We start from the raw sequence: 18,457 nt of genomic DNA, 5'->3' as shown, positions 1-18,457 counted from the left end.
GCAGCCATTGTTATTATGTGAATAGAAGTGAGAGAAAAGCACACAGCAAGGGCCCAAAAATAGCAAATGAACAGACCTTCTGTTTGTTCCCCTTCAGTGATATTGGTTTAAGGGAGAAATGTTGATTGGACAGTGGAAGAGCTCACTACTCGCTTACAAATAGAGCCACAAAATCCTTTATGTCTGATCAGAAAGATATGTCCAACAATGCAACACACCCTCATTTCTGCAATCTAGGGTAGCATGGTAGCACAGTGGTTAGCACTGTTGCTTCACAGCGCCGGGGTCCCAGGTTCAATTCCCAGCTTGGGTCACTGTCTATGCTGTAGCCATCTGGGATGGCCACTTCCAGAATACAAAATGGATGTTTGCAAAGACTATAGGGAACTGTGGACAATGTTAGGAAAGCAAGCAGGCACAGAGCCTGTATACGTATTGGAACCTCAGCCCCCAGACAACACTGAAACTGTAAGGCAATTAGCATATTGATGGCCCATCTCCAGGAACAAAGGAATGACACTCAAGTAACCGATACTACAGCTGACATCCCGGCGCCAGAAAGACACAAACAAAGCAAGGCCAACGGCCACCAAAGACACGCCCAGCCATCACGGCACCCACCCCTTTATTGGTCAAGATCAATACGAGTGATCAAGATACGGCCCAATTAATCAGGGCCAAGTTCAAGGCCCGCCCAAAAGCGCATGAAGCCCCTTCAGGTAGAAGAAGAAGTCCCCGAGAGAGAATCGCTCTCTTGGACTCGGCTCTCGAAGCGAAGAGACCCGTCCACCAGCTGCACCAGAAGTAAGTCCAAGGTCAACGCTCGCCATCAGACGGATGACCTTCGCTGTTCTCCTGTTACCTCTTCGTACCCAACAGCCTCAGATCCGAACAACGGCCATTGTTCCTCTGATTGAGTGGGCACCCGAAGTTAAGTATAGGCGTTAGCGTTAGAGATAGTTTAGTCTGTGGTATTTGTGCATGAGTAGATATTACTGCGTGTGTAAATAAATAGTATTGACTTTGAACTAACTAACTGGTGCATTGGTTCTTTGATCAGTATTCGGGTTTGAACATTGTGGCGGTATCGAAAGGTTCCTGGCGACTCTAGAGCAAACATAATTAGGATTAAGGAAGGCGACCATATTGACCGCTGTATTTATAACCAGATAAATATAGCAACAGTAGAGTCTGCACGTTCTCCCCGTGTCTGCGTGGGTTTCCTCCGGGTGCTCAGGTTTCCTTCCACAGGTCCCGAAAGACTTGGGGGGCGATTCTCAGAGCCCCGCGGCAGGCCGGAGAATCGCCGCAACCGCACCACGACACCGGCGCGTGATTCTCTGAGGTGCAGAGAATCGGCGCCATTTGCGCCGGCGCGTTTGACACGCCGCTGGTCACGGGCCGCTGGAATCGCCGGGGCCGCCGATTTTCCGGCCCGGATGGGCTAAGCGGATATGACATAGACCCGCTGGTGCCGTTCACCCCTGGTCGCTGCCGGCGAGAACTCTGCGCGAAGGGCCGAAGGGGGCCTGTGGGGTGGGGAAAAGCACTCCTTCACCGGAGAGGGCCTCCGATGGGGTCTGGCCCGCGATCGGGGCCCACCGATCGGCAGGCCGGCCCCTCCTCCCACCCGAGGCCTACTTTCCTGTGCGGCCGGCCCCTGAACACTGACGCCATGTTGAGTCGGGGCCGGCGCACAGTAGTCCCCCGTGCATACGCAGGTTGGCGCGAACCCATTTAGCACAGGGGAGGGAGGCTGAAGCGGCGTGAACCGCTCCAGCGCCCGTTTCGCGCCATCGTGAAACGCAACGGCATTCACAACGGCGTGAACACTTCGGCTCCATTTGGGAGAATCGCCCCCGTGCTTTGAGGTGATTTGGGCATTCTGAATTCTTTGAATTCTCTGAATATTCCTGTTCCCTGTGCCTGCTTTCTGGATTGTTCTGACTGTTGGGAATGAGTCAGTGGCGGGGTTATAGAGAGAATTAGAAGATCCAAGCCCCAGGTCCTCAACTTGCCTTGACACATACCCCTGATTATTAGAGGGTACTGATTGCGGGTACACTTCTCCTGCCCTGTTGCTTAGCTCTGAGTGTATATATCTGTGGTGGGTGGGGTGGGGGACTTAAAGGGAAGGAGCAAGACTAACAAACATTACTTTCTCATAGTCATGTAGAGCGGCACGGTAGTACAGTGGTTAGCACTGTTGCTTCACAATTCCAGGGTCTCAGCATCGTTGCCCAGCTTGGGTCACTGTCTGCGCAGAGTCTGCACGTTCTCCCCGTGTCTGCGTGGGTTTCCTCTGGGTGCTCCGGTTTCCTCCCTCATGTCCGGAAAGATGTGCTGTTATGTGAATTGGACATTCTGAATTCTCCCTCTGTGTACCCGAACAGGCGCCGGAATGTGGCGGCCAGGGGGATTTTCACAGTAACCTCATTGCAGTGTTAATGTAAGCCTACTTGTGACAATAAAGATTATTATTACAGATTATGTGTTGAGGTCCATACTGGGCCTTGAACCCACAATTTTCTGACTCAAAGGCAAGGGTGCTAGTTGAGTCCACCTGACGTTTATCCTGCAACGCCCAATTTTTACAGGCTTATTCCAATCATAAGGTAAACTCTGACCAGAGACATAACAATAACACCACTCTGTTACGTATTTAAAAATGGTTGACATTTATTATCTCACCAATCCTGTTAAACCCATGTTGGACTTCAAGGTAGCTGCAACAAAACAGTGTTGAACCTAAAGATTGCCAAACCAAAGACTGATGGACCCAATACAATTGAACCAAGGAGCAATTGGGACTTAAAGACCATTTATATCATGGGATATTGGACAAGAGCCTCAGCACTCTTGGTATTTCACCAGAAGATTTCTGACAGCTGCCTGCACAACTAAATCTTCACTTCGCCCTAAACATTGTTTTAGTACAAAAGAAAATCTCAAGTTTTTAAACAAGTGTTTTTGGCAAGGTTGTTATGACAGAAACATTGCAGGAATAAAAAAAAGTGTCACTTTGTGATTAAATCTTCATGTGTGATTGAACAACAATTCTTTCTAACACACAACCCTGCCATCAATCACCTTGGTCTCAAAAACTGAAGAAAAACTCTTGTCGTCTTGACATTTTAGCAGTTAAAAGATGAAGAGGGTAATTACTTCTAACACTAATAGCACTGTAAGTCACTGGCCATGGATCGTATTCAGGGCAGTCAAAGCAACGTAGTGTGCTGCTTAACATTTTTGCTGTAAAGCACTTCCATTTAGAACAGGCCCGCTCAGCAGTTTGACAACTGTTCTAATACTCTATCATTTATTGCGATGTTGAAACCGCAAAGTTGCTTGCAGGGAGGCGGTGGTGTAGTGGTATTGTTGCTGGACTAGTAATCTAGAGACCCAGGATAATGATCTGGGGACCCGAGTTCGAATCTCACCATGGCAGATAATGGAATTTAAATTCAATAAAATATCTGGAATTAAAAAGTCTAATGATGAACATTATCGATTGTCGTGAAAACCCACCTGGTTCACTAGTGTCTTTTAGGGAAGGAAATCTGCCATCCTTACCCAGTCTGACCTACATGTGACTCCAGACCCACAGCAATGTGGTTGACTCTTAACTGCCCCCTCAAGGGCAATTAGGGATGGACAATAAATGCTGGCACAGCCAGCGACGGATTAATAAATTTACTCCACGGCATTCACCTCATCCATGGCATACACATGCCTACTGTCTTTTTTCGGGCAGTTTGGGAGGTTTGTGCACTAGGCAAGCAACGGTCCCCTTGACACTCAACCGCAACCAGACTTATGTCTTTAGGATGGCATGTTGTGTCGGTGGAGTAGACCCAGAAGAGGTTTAAGGCCCACAAGGGAACTACAGGCCACCCCTGCATTAAATTTCCTCCCTTCACTGACCGTGATCCCCAGTGAACCACTCCCTGTGACCCACTCCACTGCGATCAACTTACCTGACTGCCATGTACTGTTTCCTGTGTCACGACCTCCTGCCTTAATTGTCTGATTCTCGCCTATGGGCCGCGTTGAAACGGAAGTCAAACCTGGTACATTTACTTGAGGCCCGGGTGTTAAATTCCCGCGGACCCATTCCAATTAGCCAGGGGTGAACTTGACGCCCATACCGGCAGCCCAAGCTTGCTGCTTGAGCAGCTCACAGTGTAGAGAGGAAGGAAGAAGCTCCCGTTCCCTTTTCACACTTCCCTCCGTTTCTGCCTGCTATCTCATCAGTTATATTTACACAAAATCAAACTGCAGTGAGAAGACTCCACTGTCAACCAATTCTGTTGTCTGAATGACTCGTTGGCAGGGTTGTAAGATGCAATAGCAGATGGTGATCTAATCATCATGTAAGCTGCTTGACGCGTTGCCAAATTAGTCTTTGTAGGTTTATTGACAAAACAAGAAAAAGCAGGCTGCCAACGGCTCAGTGAGTGAATGCACTGCGTCGGTGTGCCAATGGGCCAATCCGGCTCCCTCGTCCAATCACAAGACTCTGCTCAGTCAACTAATGACAGCAGATGGGGCCTGGCAACTGCTCGCCGCTGCTGGCTGCCAACCTCCTGCAAAGCGCATGAGCGGGCACTGGGCAAGAATCAAGGTGGCACTTGGTGAGATTTTTCCAGTGGTATTCACGCCCTTGATTAACAATGACCACTTGTGGGAGCTGCCACCAGCTGAAGACCTGTTGCTGAGCAAGAATAGCCACCTTCTGGAGGGGAGAAAGGAAAACCAAATATAAAAAGGAGAATTAATCAGCAAAGTAATTCCAAAGGTTTTTGATTGTGAAATGTAGTCATTAGGCTCTCCGTCATTTACAGGTTGACAACAATATGGGATGTGCCAACACAATTCAAATCAGCAGACTATTAGTTTGTTTTGGCTTGGGCAGAATAAGTGGAGCATGCTACGAATTATTGCAATTCATTGCTTTTCACAGCACAATGAGCCATATAATTTCAATGGATGCTCAATTGTTCCTTCTTCGAGGGTAGCCAGAGAAGATGATGATGTAAAATGAACAACTCTGGCACAGTCCTGGGACAGACAGGCCCACAATGATATAAACTCAGTTGGAGCTTTAATTTACATCAGGGTACGACACACAACTCCCATCAAGAATGAGTCCCCGCTCTCGCCATTGAAGGGTGGAAGGGGAGGAAATTGTTGAAGAGAACATTAGAGATTTGCCCTGAAGTTTTCAACTGGATTGTTCTGTTAAATCAGGAAGAGAGAGAGTCCAGATAGGACTGCGGGGGCAGATACACCGAGCAAATGGAAGAAAATAGGAGGACGAAGATAAAGGAAAGCTGACAATTATGGGACACACTTGGGTGATGGAGATTTGTTGTGAGGTGGTTGGGGTGGATTCCCGGCTCATTAGCTGTGGACGCAATCCTGTTACGGTCGCTAATTGGTCAGAGAGGGCCATAATGGGATTGGCGCCAGTGAGATCTCATTTTAAGATCTTTCGTGCCACCTGCTGGCGGTGTAATCTGGTTTAATGCATTGGAATATTCTGAAAATGGCTTGACGAGTTCGCCGTATGCCCCCCGCCGGTATGATGTAACGCTGGCGGATATGCTGCTATTACTAGTGCTTTCCAAACACAGAAAAACTGTCGCGTTGACCTCGCCAGGGGCTTGGAGGGTGGTATAGCCCCTGGGTGGGCTGGGACATGGCTGAACAGTGCTAGCCAGGTTGGCACTGCCAGGGCAGAGCGTTCAGGGAACCCCATTGGGAGCTTCCCATAATATGGGGGGGGGCAGAAAAGGTGGTGGAGGGTGAGTTTGCATGCATTGGTGGGGATGAGGGGGGATGCCCATATTGGTGGGGGGAGGGGAATGCCTGCATTGGTGGGGTGAGGGGTGGGGCATGCCTGTACTGGTGGGGGGGGGGGGGGCATGCCTGTACTGGTGGGGGGGGGGTGAGGGGGGGGACATGCCTGTACTGGTGGGGGGGGGGGGGGGGTGAGGGGTGGTCACCTGCATTGGTGGGAGTGAGGGGGGCATGCCTGCATTGGTGGGGGTGGGGGGTGGTACACCTGCATTGGTGGGAGTGAGGGGGGCATGCCTGCATTGGTGGGGGTGGGGGTGGGGGGTGGTACACCTGCATTGGTGGGGGTGAGGGGGGCATGCCTGCATTGGTGTGAGTGAGGGGGGCATGCCTGCATTGGTGGGGGTGAAGGTGGGAGTGAGGGGGGCATGCCTGCATTGGTGGGGGTGATGGGGGCATGCCTGCATTGGTGCGAGTGAGCAGGGCATGCCTGTATTGGTGGGAGTGAGGGGGGCATGCCTGTATTGGTGGGAGTGAGGGGGGCATGCCTGTATTGGTGGGGGTGAGGGGGGCATGCCTGTATTGGTGGGAGTGAGGGGGGCATGCCTGTATTGGTGGGGGTGAGGGGGGCATGCCTGTATTGGTGGGAGTGAGGGGGGCATGCCTGTATTGGTGGGGGTGAGGGGGGCATGCCTGTATTGGTGGGGGTGAGGGGGGCATGCCTGTATTGGTGGGGGTGAGGGGGGCATGCCTGTATTGGTGGGGGTGAGGGGGGGCATGCCTGTATTGGTGGGGGTGAGGGGGGCATGCCTGCATGGTGGGGGTGAGGGGGCCATGCCTGTATTGGTGGGGGTGAGGGGGGCATGCCTGTATTGGTGGGGGTGAGGGGGGCATGCCTGTATTGGTGGGGGTGAGGGGGACATGCCTGCATTGATGGGGGTGAGGGGGGCATGCCTGTATTGGTGGGGGTGAGGGGGGCATGCCTGTATTGGTGGGGGTGAGGGGGGCATGCCTGTATTGGTGGGGGTGAGGGGGGCATGCCTGCATTGGTGGGGGTGAAGGGGGCATGCCTGTATTGGTGGGGGTGAGGGGGGCATGCCTGTATTGGTGGGGGTGAGGAGGGCATGCCTGCATTGGTGGGGATGAGGGGGGCATGCCTGTATTGGTGGGGGTGAGGGGGGCATGCCTGTATTGGTGGGGGTGAGGGGGGCATGCCTGTATTAGTGGGGGTGAGGGGGCCATGCCTGTATTGGTGGGGGTGAGGGGGGCATGCCTGCATTGGTGGGGGTGAGGGGGGCATGCCTGCATGGCGGGGGTGAGGGGGGCATGCCTGTATTGGTGGGGGTGAGGGGGGCATGCCTGTATTGGTGGGGGTGAGGGGGGCATGCCTGTATTGGTGGGGGTGAGGGGGGCATGCCTGTATTGGTGGGGGTGAGGGGGGCTCTAATGCCCTGATGCCGGCAATGATGGGAGAGGAGGGCCTTTAACTTCATATTCAGATTGGGGCGCCCTTTAAAAACAGTGCCGCCTGGCTTTTCCGGCGAATTTAGATGCCACCCCCCCCCAGCTGGCTATGTAATCCTCGCCAACACTTTGAAATTGCACAGAGTACTCTTTGATCTGGTTAAAAACTGGGGCAGCACGGTGGCGCAGTGGGTTAGCCCTGTTGCCTCACGGCGCCGAGGTCCCAGGTTCGATCCCGGCTCTGGGTCACTGTCCGTGTGGAGTTTGCACATTCTCCCCGTGTTTGCGTGGGTTTCGCCCCCACAACCCGAAAGATGTGCAGAGTAGGTGAATTGGCCACGCTAAATTGCCCCTCAATTTAAAAAAAAAAATGAATTGGGTACTCTAAATTTATTAAAAAAAAAAAAAAAAAATGTTAGCTGTGAAACCAGCACACTGCTGTTCTCGTCTGATCCAACACTTGGAAAATTGCGCCTGTTTTTTCGAGCGGTAGGTTGCTGCAATATTAATACAGGTAATCAGCAACATTACAGCACATTCTGAGCTCACAATATCCTCTTGCCATCACTGCCCCTGAATGTCCTCTCCTCATCCTCCTCACCAGAGGCTGCCTGGCATCATAAGCCACTTAACCATAGGATAGCCTTGGCAGGTGACCAGCTCCCATTCATTGACCTGCACTCAAACATTTGCCCCCACGATGTGCATGTGAATGACTGGAAATGTTTGCGTGCGACCCTAATAACCATGACCTTCTATCCTAGATACCTCCTTTCCCACCAAACAACAAACGTTAGTGATAGAAAAGTAGAAAAATTCATATTTTATTGTTTTATACGAATCCAGGCAAAAAGATTGGCAACCGGAAGACATTTTGCAGTATTGTCATTTAGTATCAGCGTCAGCGAAGCCCAGTTGCAGAGTTCAGCTCCCTTTACTCTGTTTCAAAGGTGCATCGTAACTGTGAGAGTTCCTACACCAGAGAGACTGCAATAAACAGCTGGAGGCGGCGGCTCGCCACCATGTACAAGGGCAACTAGGGATGGGCAATAAATGCTGACCCTGCCAGTGACACTCACATTGCATGAAAGATTGTTTAAAATCACATAAGTGCATCCGTAACTACATCCCTGTAATGTTCCCATCTCACAGCAGCCCTCCTATGGTTTGTCTAAACAAGATTGTCACTTTGGGTCGAGAGTTAATTTTGTATTGTGGGTAAATGTTCACCGGGAACTGGGTGCCAAAGCTCATTGCATTATAAAGCCTATGGAGCCAGTATAATAATAATCTTAAATGTCACAAGTAGGCATGCACTACAATGAAGTTACTGTGAAAATCCCCTAGCTGCCACACTCCTGCACCTGGTTGGGTACACAGAGGGAGAATTCAGAATGTCCAATTCACCTAACAAGGAAACTGGAGCACCCGGAGGAAACCCACGCAGACACAGGGAGAACATGCAAGTTCTGTGCAGACAGTAACCCAAGCGGGAATAGAACCTGGGACCCTGGCGCTATGGAGCAACAGTGCTAACCACTGTGCTGCAATTATAGACCACCTTATGATGTAACTTCATGGCCACTGGGTTGCAGGTACCTTTGTTCTCATTTCACTTTGGACCTATACAGACAACAGAAGAGACTTGTGTCCCAACATTCTGAGCTGGATTCAAACCCAGGTCTCAGAAGGGGAATGAATGGTGTGCCAAGCCAATCCTGTGAGCTTGTTATCTTCAAGCAGTGAGCAGAGCCTATTTAATGATTTAGAACGAGCAGCGTGGCAGTGCGGCACAGTGATGCTTCAGTAAGCTGCATCAGTGATGCTTCGGATGTCTGTCACAAATTACTGTCACAATTCTCTGGTTACTAGTTTCCTGACTATTGCCTCCTGATTGGGGCAGTCATTAAATGCAGGCCCAGCAAAGGAGAGGAATTAAATAAATAAGGGAGTAATTGTTTCCAAACCACTCACATATGCCTTTTCCTTGTGACTGGATCAATACCGACCTCTTATCTGGGAAATGAAATGGGGCCACTGGGAGACATACATAGGAGCATCAATAAAAAATATAATTTATTTTTAAAAAATCATAAAACTAGCAGTGATGCCAAACTAAAGCGGAAACATTCTACCATTGCAACATTTTAAAATTAAATAGAAATACAAACATTCACACTAGTGAATGAGGCTGGTTCTCATGTGTGAATTACAGTGCACCATCTGAAAGAGTTAGATAGTGACCAGATTTCTAGCAATTTCTAGAACTTTACTGACAAACTCACTCAGCAGATTGTAAACTCAAACACGTTTCTCCTGGTCTATTAATACTACATTTGTTCTGTTTGTTGGCACCTTCCTTCATCTCCAAACTGAAATAAAACCTCCAGAACTCGCAGTTCATGCGAAAAGCACCAGCTGTTGCAGTTTTAAAGAATACCATTTTTGGCAGCTATATTTAAATTTACTGTCCCACCACGTCAGGGCCCACTAATAAAAACTGAATCAGCGCAACATAATCGAATCTCTAAGGTTACCCCTTATCCGCCCCTCAGCACCAGTACCCTCAAACTATCCCATTCAGAATAAGATCCCAATTATCTGGCTCAGAGGCAAACTTCCAACTCTGCCCATTTAAGAAGCCTCAATTCTTCCATTAAGGATATAGACCCCCTACCCAACCAGAGCACTCACTATCAGACCCAAACCTCCCCCCAGACCATGCATGCACCCCATCAGAACAAATCCCCCCTCCCCGAGTCCTCCCCATCAGAACAAACCCCAACACCCACCCCCCCTCCCCCCACCCCAAAATCCCCAGCTGAACAAGACCCTCCAGCTCCACCTCTGATTAAACCTCAACTTGCTACAAACATCAACTCTCACTATGGGTTAAGCTGCTTTAAGCAGCCCTTTAACATTGCAATGGGCAACATTAATTCTTCAAGCAGTTTAGTTGCACCATTTCAAATGTTCATGAACAGAAGAGCTCAAGCATTGAAACAACAAAATAAATAATGTAACCAATATTAGTTGCAGCATTTCTACTTGAATTTTATAGGCTAGGTTCCCTGTGCAAAACAAGGTCAATATCCATGTGAGAAAACCAGAATAATGTGAAGAACCAACACCATTTCAGTCCAGCACTTTGTATTCAACGGGAAGAAACATTTACATTACCACACCATCCATTATCACACCATCCATTATCATGCCATCTTTCTCCCAGACAATGTTAAAAAAGAAATCATGAGAATAATCAGTCCCAAAAATTGTTTGTAAAAATAAATATATATATGGAAATCTTTCAGCTCAGACACTGCCTCTTGCAGAACATGATTCCAAATAGCTTCAGAGCTCAAGTCATTATCACTGTTCTCCTCTGATGGAAGATTAGTCTCTACTTTAAGAACTTTCAGGACAGAGCTTCTTCTCCCAATTACTTCTGTTAATGCTGCTTTTATTTCTGCATTAGAGAGCTGCAGAGAGCGGAGGATCCCTGCAGTACGCAGCCTCGTGCCAGTGGTGGTTTCACAGCAGTCAGCTCCTTATTATTCTGCAGTAGCCTGACAAGGCAGGGACGCCTCATGGACACAGCATTGCAGCTAGTAACAGCCTGCAATCCACTCCATTACACAACTGGGTGAGCATGGGGCTAACACATGCAGGTGACAATAAACCTGCGGCCATTCATTGCCTCTTCCGAGAATGAAGTAAATCAGGGAATGCGTGCGAGTGTAAATTGTTCGGCAGCTACTAGAATGTGCAGACTCACTGGGCCAAATTTTCAATTGTCATTACATTTGTTTTTATGTTGCTGTGTGCTGCAGTCAAAGATGCAGACTTTTCCAATTCTCCTTTGATTATTGAGTCACTCACGCCCAAGACTTCACATAAGCGCTGTATTAGGTTTAATCTTAAGTAAAGAGTGGAACAATTGAACTAATTGGTCTGTTTCTGTGCTGTACCCTCTATCCACATTAAGGAACATGAGTGGCTCTTTAATTTTTGTCTTAAATAGTAAGCCCTTCTCTTCCCAGCCACACGACATTCTCCTAACTCAGATTTACTTGCGAGATGTATCTTTGTTTATTGGTCATACTTGCTGGTCTTAAAGCAGATGGTCAAGCTTTTGTCTTAATGGGACCCAAGGATGTATATCATGGAGCACAGCGTCATAGATAAACCTGCTTTTCATATTCCCATTACTGCCTAAAAAAACACGTGTTGATGATACCAATAGAGTTTGGTACTTTTTTTGTCCATGTTCACCAAGAGGGAACAATGCTGAGAATTGTCTTGTCCAAACTTCAAAAGCTGCAACATTCAAATGGAACAAACCAGAAACGAGGAAACATAATAACGTAAAAGACTTGAGATTCTTGGATTTTGAGGATTGCTTTGCCAAGGTTTGGTTTGCTACTTACAGCCCCGTGAACACAGATTGGACATGACTTCTGTACGCAATGTTAAGACATTGGTTTCCTCTTCCTTTTCCTCCTACCCCATCAAGGTAAGGAAATCCAATAATAGTCAGATCTTCTCTCAGTCTCTCAGTACTGCTTGGAATAAACTAAACCCACGTGTGGGGCACAGACAATATTGGGGCAATGGAAACAGGGCTATCCAATGCCATGCAAAAGTCTGATTCTCAAGTCAAGGTCTTGAAGCCACACCTGTGATCATCCCGCTATCCTTCCCTGGAACATATTTTTATGAATAAGCATAATGGGAAAAGGCCCTTTAGCTCATCAACACCTTCTTCAGACCCCCACACTCTGCCCCAAGCCTTATTCAGAGACAAGATTCTATAAAGTAATCCTTCAGCAAGGCTCCAGGATATCTGCCAACTTTACTTGCTACACTATGCATAATAATCTTTAATAAAAATCTTTACTATTGTCACAAGTAGGCTTACATTAACACTGCAATGAGGTTACTGTGAAAATCCCCTCGTTGCCACATTCCGGCGCCTGTTCGGGTACACAGAGGGAGAATTCAGAATGTCCAATTCACCTAACAAGCACGTCTTTCGGCACTTGTGGGAGGAAATCGGAGCACCCGGAGGAAACCCACGCAGTTACGGGAGAATCTTCGAATTTACAGTGCAGAACAAGGCCATTCTGTCTGTGCAGAGTCTGCACATCCTCCCCGTGTGTGCGTGGGTTTCCTCCGGGTGCTCCGGTTTCCTCCCACAGTCCAAAGATGTGCAGGTTAGGTGGATTGGCCATGATAAATTGCCCTTAGTGTCCAAAATTGCCCTTAGTGTTGGGTGAGGTTACTGGGTTATGGGGATAGGGTGGAGGTGTTAACCTTGGGTAGGGTGCTCTTTCCAGGAGCCGGTGCAGACTCGATGGGCCGAATGGCCTCCTTCTGCACTGTAAATTCTATTCGGCCCATCGAGTCTGCATCGGCCCTTGGGAAGAGCACCCCACACCTCCACCCACTCCCCGTTACCCAACCCAACCTTTTTGGACTCTAGGGGCAATTTAGCATGGCCAAATTACCTAACCTGGACATCTTTGGACTGTGGAAAGAAACCGGAGCACCCGGACGAAACCCATGCAGACACAGGGATAACGTGCAGGCTCCGCACAGACAGTGACCCAAGCTGGGAATCGAACCTGGGACCCTGGATCTGTGAAGTGACAGTGCTAACCACTGTGCTACTGTGCCGCCCGGCTTTCATTGGTTATTCAGTTCCATAGACCTCAGGAATCGTTACATTCCCTACAGGAAGCAATCACACATGGCTGCAAAAGTGGATCAGCTGGGCATTGTCTTAGCGTTGACAGGAGTAGCCTCAGTGGACAGGTTGCATTAGATATAGAAGGGGTTTAAGAATACTTATGGATGCCAATCACAATCCGATATCATGTGTCGGAATGAGTAGTAAATACTAGCAAACAAATGACATGTTAAAAATGATGTCCCTTTTCCCACAAATAACCCGTCTTCTGGTCGATAGCACAGAGCATTCATTAATAGAATGCAAATTCTGTAAACTTTTAAAAAATAAATTTAGAGTACCCAATTCATTTTTTTCCAATTAAGGGGCAATTTAGCGTGGCCAATCCACCTACCCTGCACATCTTTGGTAGTGGGTGAGAAACCCACGCAAACAGAAGGAGAATGTACAAAGTCCACACAGACAGTGACCCAGAGCCGGGATCGAACCTAGGACCTCGGCGCCTTGAGGCAGCAGTGCTATCCACTGCGCCACCACACTGCCCCTATGCACTATTTTAAAGAAACGTAGGGATTGTGGCTGGGAACTGTCTACATCGCAAACATAATATCTTAATTAGGTGCAGTATACACGTCTTTTCTGGACGTTATTTGCCGGCATGTGTTCCCAGCATCGATCATCCACCCTGAAAAATGTTTAAAACAAAAATTCCCAGATGTCCCTTTCCAATGCTGAGACGGAGGTCCAGCTACTTGGCCAGTCACTGCTATCTCTCCAGTTAGCTGAATTATATCCGGGTCCCTCTTACTTGGATATAGTTGGGAGTTTATATTTGTTGCATTTTAGAGAGTTACTGCTTGATTCAAATAATAGAACTGCGCACAGGTAGACCATTCAGTCCATTATGCCCATGCCAGCTCTCTGCAAGAGCAATTTTGCTCATCCTGCTCTCTGTTTCCCGATAGCCGAGCAATTGTTTTCTTTTCAGGTACTTATCCAATTCCCTTTTGGAAACCTGCCTCCACCACAACCTCAGGCAGTGCATTCCACATCCTAACCACTCCCTGCATAAATCTTCCTCACCGCGCCATTGTTTCGGATTCCAATGTCCTTAAAATCAGGGTCCTTTGATTCTTGACTTTTTCTCTAATTGGAACACTTTCTGTCTCTATCTACTCTGACTGGACCCTTCCAGATGGTGAACACTATCAGATCTCCCAGTCAACCCAGAACAGCCCCTGACTTCACCAATCGATGCTGGGGACCCCCTCAGGCGAAGAGCCATCCAAACGCTAGCTCGGTTTGTTCTCTCTCCACAGCTGCTGTCAGACCCCTGACACTCTCCAGCATTTTCACTTCCAGATTCCAGCACCCACAGTCATTTGCTTTCACTTATTTTCTAAACTGCTGAGGAGACATAGTTAGACTCCCCCTTATGCAAAGCACAATTCTTGTTTTTTAAATATATATATATATTGCAGCAATTGAGTTTATGTCCCAACCTTTAATGAAGAATCAATTGCACCAGCCCAAACTTTAACCTCACTTTCAACGTTATGGAGACAAATGGATATTTGGAGATGCGCGTTCAAACCCTGTTTAATTCGCAGCCTGTTCATTAACCCGGCCCCGCTCTCTTCCTCCCGCCCCATTCAGAAAAGCAGAGAGAGAAAAGTCAACCTTTCTGCCCCTCTCTCAGGCTGGTCTCCCCTATACTGTAAACGTGCTCAGTCGGTGCATCAGAGGCTTTGCCTTTAACCGGAATCTCTTCCCACTGCTCCAGCTATAGAACTCCCCATGCAAGTCATCACATTGAGCATCACACACATACTCAGAGGGGGGGAAACATCTTGGGGGAAATAGAGAGAAAGAGGGGTGTAAGCCCCGCCCCGCTGATGTCCAGCCCCAGACAGGAGCCCCCAGCAGGAATATTCAAACACATTCCGCCGGCTCTCCTCTCTCTCTCACAGTCAACACACACAAATGAAACATTTACCTCGGCTCCCGCTGCCTGAGGCGCCTGCTAACCCTGTGGGGTGGTGGATGTCCCGGGCAAGGCGCAGAATCTCCCGCCACCGCTCCAATTGTTGCAAATCGCTGATGCTCACAACCTAGTGGGATAAAGATTAGATTGAGCTGGGTCGACACGGGGTTGCCCCACATTCACAAATAGTCAAACAGGAGCAGGGATATTACCTGAGGATGGGGAGCTGGTCCTGATGTGGGATGGTGCAGTCCTATCTCTGCTGTGTGTGTGTGTGTGCTCACAGCAATACTGCTGCTGAACTGCAGTCAGTACTGGACTCTCCTCTCTCTCCTCTCCTCTCTCTCCCCTCCCCTCTCCCCCTCCCCTCTCTCAATTCCTGCCTCTGCTGTTGGACGTTCCACCACGACTGGCCAATGTGGTCCTGTCAGTCAGCACTCCTTCATGCAAATTGAGAATAAAGACAGTTTTCCTGTGTGTATGGCAGTGATGGGAGGCAAACCCAATCGCTGCAATTCCCCCCCCCCCCCCCGTCACCCCAGGCTGCGGACCCCACCATCCCAGTTCTCCCTTCAGACTCGATTCCGACTAACAGTTCACTGGCCACTCATTGCCCGTGCACCAGGCCAAGGCCACCACTCGTTTGCAAACATTTCCAGATTACAAAAGGAAAAGATTGTGAGGACTGGGGGGAGAAGACACACATTCATGAAATGAAATGAAAATTGCTTATTGTCACAAGTAGGCTTCAAATGAAGTTACTGTGAAAAGCCCTTAGTCGCCACATTCCGACGCCTGTTCGGGGAGGCTGGTATGGGAATTGAACCATGCTGCTGGCCTGCCTTGGTCTGCTTTCAAAGCCAGAGATTTAGCCCAGTGTGCTAAACCAGCCCCAGAGATCCGAACTAAACCCAGAACACACCCTGCAAAGTATTTTTTTAATTTAGAGTATCCAATTCTTTTCTTCCCCCCCCCCCCCCCCCCCCCCCACCAATTAAGAGGCAATTTAGCGTGGCCAATCCACCTTCCCTGCACATCTTTTGGATTGTGGGCTGCGACCCACGCAGACATGGGGAGAATGTACAAACTCCACACAGACAGTGACCCAGAGCCGGGATCGAACCCGGGTCCTCAGCGGCATCAGGCAGCAGTGCTATCCACTGCGCCACCGTGTCTCTCCACACCCTGCAAACTCGATCAACATGAAAGTGAAATTAAGGTTAGGGAGCAGTGGAGGATGGGCCATTGAATTTATTCAAGGACTAGGTGGGCAGAGAGGTGGATTTGACACGTCAGTCAGACCAGTCATAACGTTATTAAATGGTGGAGAAGGTTCGGAGAGTCGAATGACCTACACCTGTTCCTAAGTCCTATGTTCCCATGTCTCAAGAGGGATTTTTTTCACCATAGTTCTTCAAAGCGCTGCTTTCCTGTCCCCTGTGTCTTCAATTTCCTGTTTTCTGGACAGTTTTAATTATGATTGGGTTAGTGGTGGGGTTATAGAGAGAGGGAGACAATCCAACCACAGGTCCTCAACTTGCCTTGCCACATACCCCTGATTAGGAGACAGTACTGACTGTGGGCACAGCTCTCCTGCCCTGTTGCTCAGCTTACCAATGACACATGTGTGTATATTGGGGGGAGAGGGCAAAATTAAAGGGAAGCAGAGAAACTCACAAACATGACTTTCTCACAGTCATTTATGGCAGCACGGTAGCACAGTGGTTAGCACTGTTGCTTCACACTCCAGGGTCCCAGGTTCGACCCGGCTTGGGTCACTGTCTGTGTAGTGTCTGCATGTTCTCCCCGTGTCTGTGTGGGTTTCCTCCAGGTGCTCTGGTTTCCTTCCACAAGTCCCGAAAGACATACTGTAACGTAATTTGGACATTCTGAAATCTCCCTCTGTGAATCTGAACAGGCGCCAGAATGTGGTGACTAGGGGCTTTTCACAGTAATTTCAGTGCAGTGTAAGCCTACTTGTGACAATACTGATTATTACAGAACAGGCCCTATTGCCCATCCCGACTGCACCAACAAAGCTAAGCTAAATCGACACTAATCCCACTTTCCAGCAGTTGGCCCATAGCCTTTAATGTTTTGACATATCACGTGCTCATCCACGTATTTTTTAAAGGTTGTGAGGTTTCCCGCCTCCACTACCCTCCCAGTCAGTGCATTCCAGACTCCAACCACCCTCTGAGTGAAACACCTTTTCCTCAAATCCCCTCGAAACCTCCTGCCCCTCACCTTAAAATTATGCCCCCTCGTTATTGATCCTTCAACTAAAGGGACCAACTGTTCCTATCCGCCCTGCCATACCCCTCATATTCTTATACACTCCAATCAGGCCCCCCTCAGCCTTCTCTGCTCGTAAGAAACCAACTTCAAGCCTATCCAGCCTCTCTTCATAGTTCAATGCTCCACCCCAGTGAATCTCCTCTGCACCCTCTCCAGTGCAATTGCATTCTTCCCATAGTGAGGTGAACAGAACTGCACACATCTGTGGCTTCACCAAAGTTTTGCACAGCCCAACATAATCTCCGTTCTTATAATCTATGCGATGATTGATAAAGGCAAGTGTCTCATTTGCCTTTTTAACTATCCTATTAACCTGTCCTGCCACCTTCTGTGGATCAACACCCCAAGACCCCTCCTCTGAGCTCCCTAGTGTCCTGCTATTCATTGAGTGCTCATTTGTCTTGTTACTCACTCCAAAGTGCATCACCTCTCACTTTTCATGGTTAAATTCCATCTGTCACTGATCTGCCCATCTGACCATGCGTCTATATCTTCCTGCAACCTAAGACCTTCTTCATCACTATTAACCACCCTGCCAATCTTTGTGTCACCCACAAACATTCTTAACATCTGCCCCACGTTCTCATCTCTAGTATTTATATATCACAATCAGTAAGGGACCTATCACTAATCCCTCTTGTACGCCACTGGATACTGGCCTCCAGTCACACAAACAGCCTTTTACCACCATCCTCCGTCTCCTATCACTAAGCCAGTTTTGGATACAACCTGCCAAGTTGCCCTGGATCCCATGTGCTTTTACCTTCTTTGTCAGGCTCCCATGAGGGACTTTGTCAAAGGCTTTGCTGAAACGATATAAACTAGCCACGCTGACTATGCCTGATCAAAACTTACCTCGCCAAAGTGGAAATTAATTCTCTTCTTCAGAATTTTCTACAATAGTTTCCCCACCACTGATGTGAGACTCACTGGTCTGTAGTTTCTTGGTTTATCTCTACCATCCTTCTTGAAAAGTGGAACCCACATTCGCTGTGCTCCAATCCCCTGTGGCCAGAGAGGAATTTAAAAATTGGGTTTGAGCTCATGTAATTTCCTCCCCTGCCTCCCATTCCAGCTTGGGATACCACTCATTCAGACCTACGGATTTGTCCATTTTACAGCCTGCCAAAACCTCCAATACCTCCTCACTCCCTATGTCAAACTGTTCAAGAGCCTCACAGTTCCTCTCCCCAAATTCTGTACCTCCTTCTCCCGAGTGAAGA

General features: G+C 48.5%; 1 protein-coding gene across 8 annotated transcripts in view; it reads right to left on the bottom strand.

Moving 5' to 3' along the window:
• rph3ab (rabphilin 3A homolog (mouse), b) overlaps positions 1–18,457 on the bottom strand; it is a 388,420-nt gene that overhangs the window by 277,688 nt on the left and 92,275 nt on the right. For 4 of the 8 annotated variants that reach the window (XM_038820147.1, XM_038820677.1, XM_038820602.1 and 1 more), the window contains exons 1-2: positions 15,149–15,284; positions 14,949–15,063 (exon numbers count right to left, since the gene is read on the bottom strand). The exons of 1 other annotated variant lie outside the window; for it this stretch is intronic. The gene's annotated coding sequence lies outside the window, so the exon portion shown is untranslated. Of the gene's footprint in view, positions 1–3,977; positions 4,271–14,948; positions 15,064–15,148; positions 15,285–18,089; positions 18,240–18,457 lie in introns of those variants that run through there. 3 more of the 8 variants (XM_038820230.1, XM_038820309.1, XM_038820451.1) reach the window with 3 other exon arrangements.

The sequence above is a fragment of the Scyliorhinus canicula genome, chromosome 1, assembly GCF_902713615.1.
Source record: "Scyliorhinus canicula chromosome 1, sScyCan1.1, whole genome shotgun sequence".
Lineage (NCBI taxonomy): Eukaryota > Metazoa > Chordata > Chondrichthyes > Carcharhiniformes > Scyliorhinidae > Scyliorhinus > Scyliorhinus canicula.
Note: the sequence above shows the minus strand (reverse complement) of the source record. Positions and strands in the feature narration are given on the sequence as shown.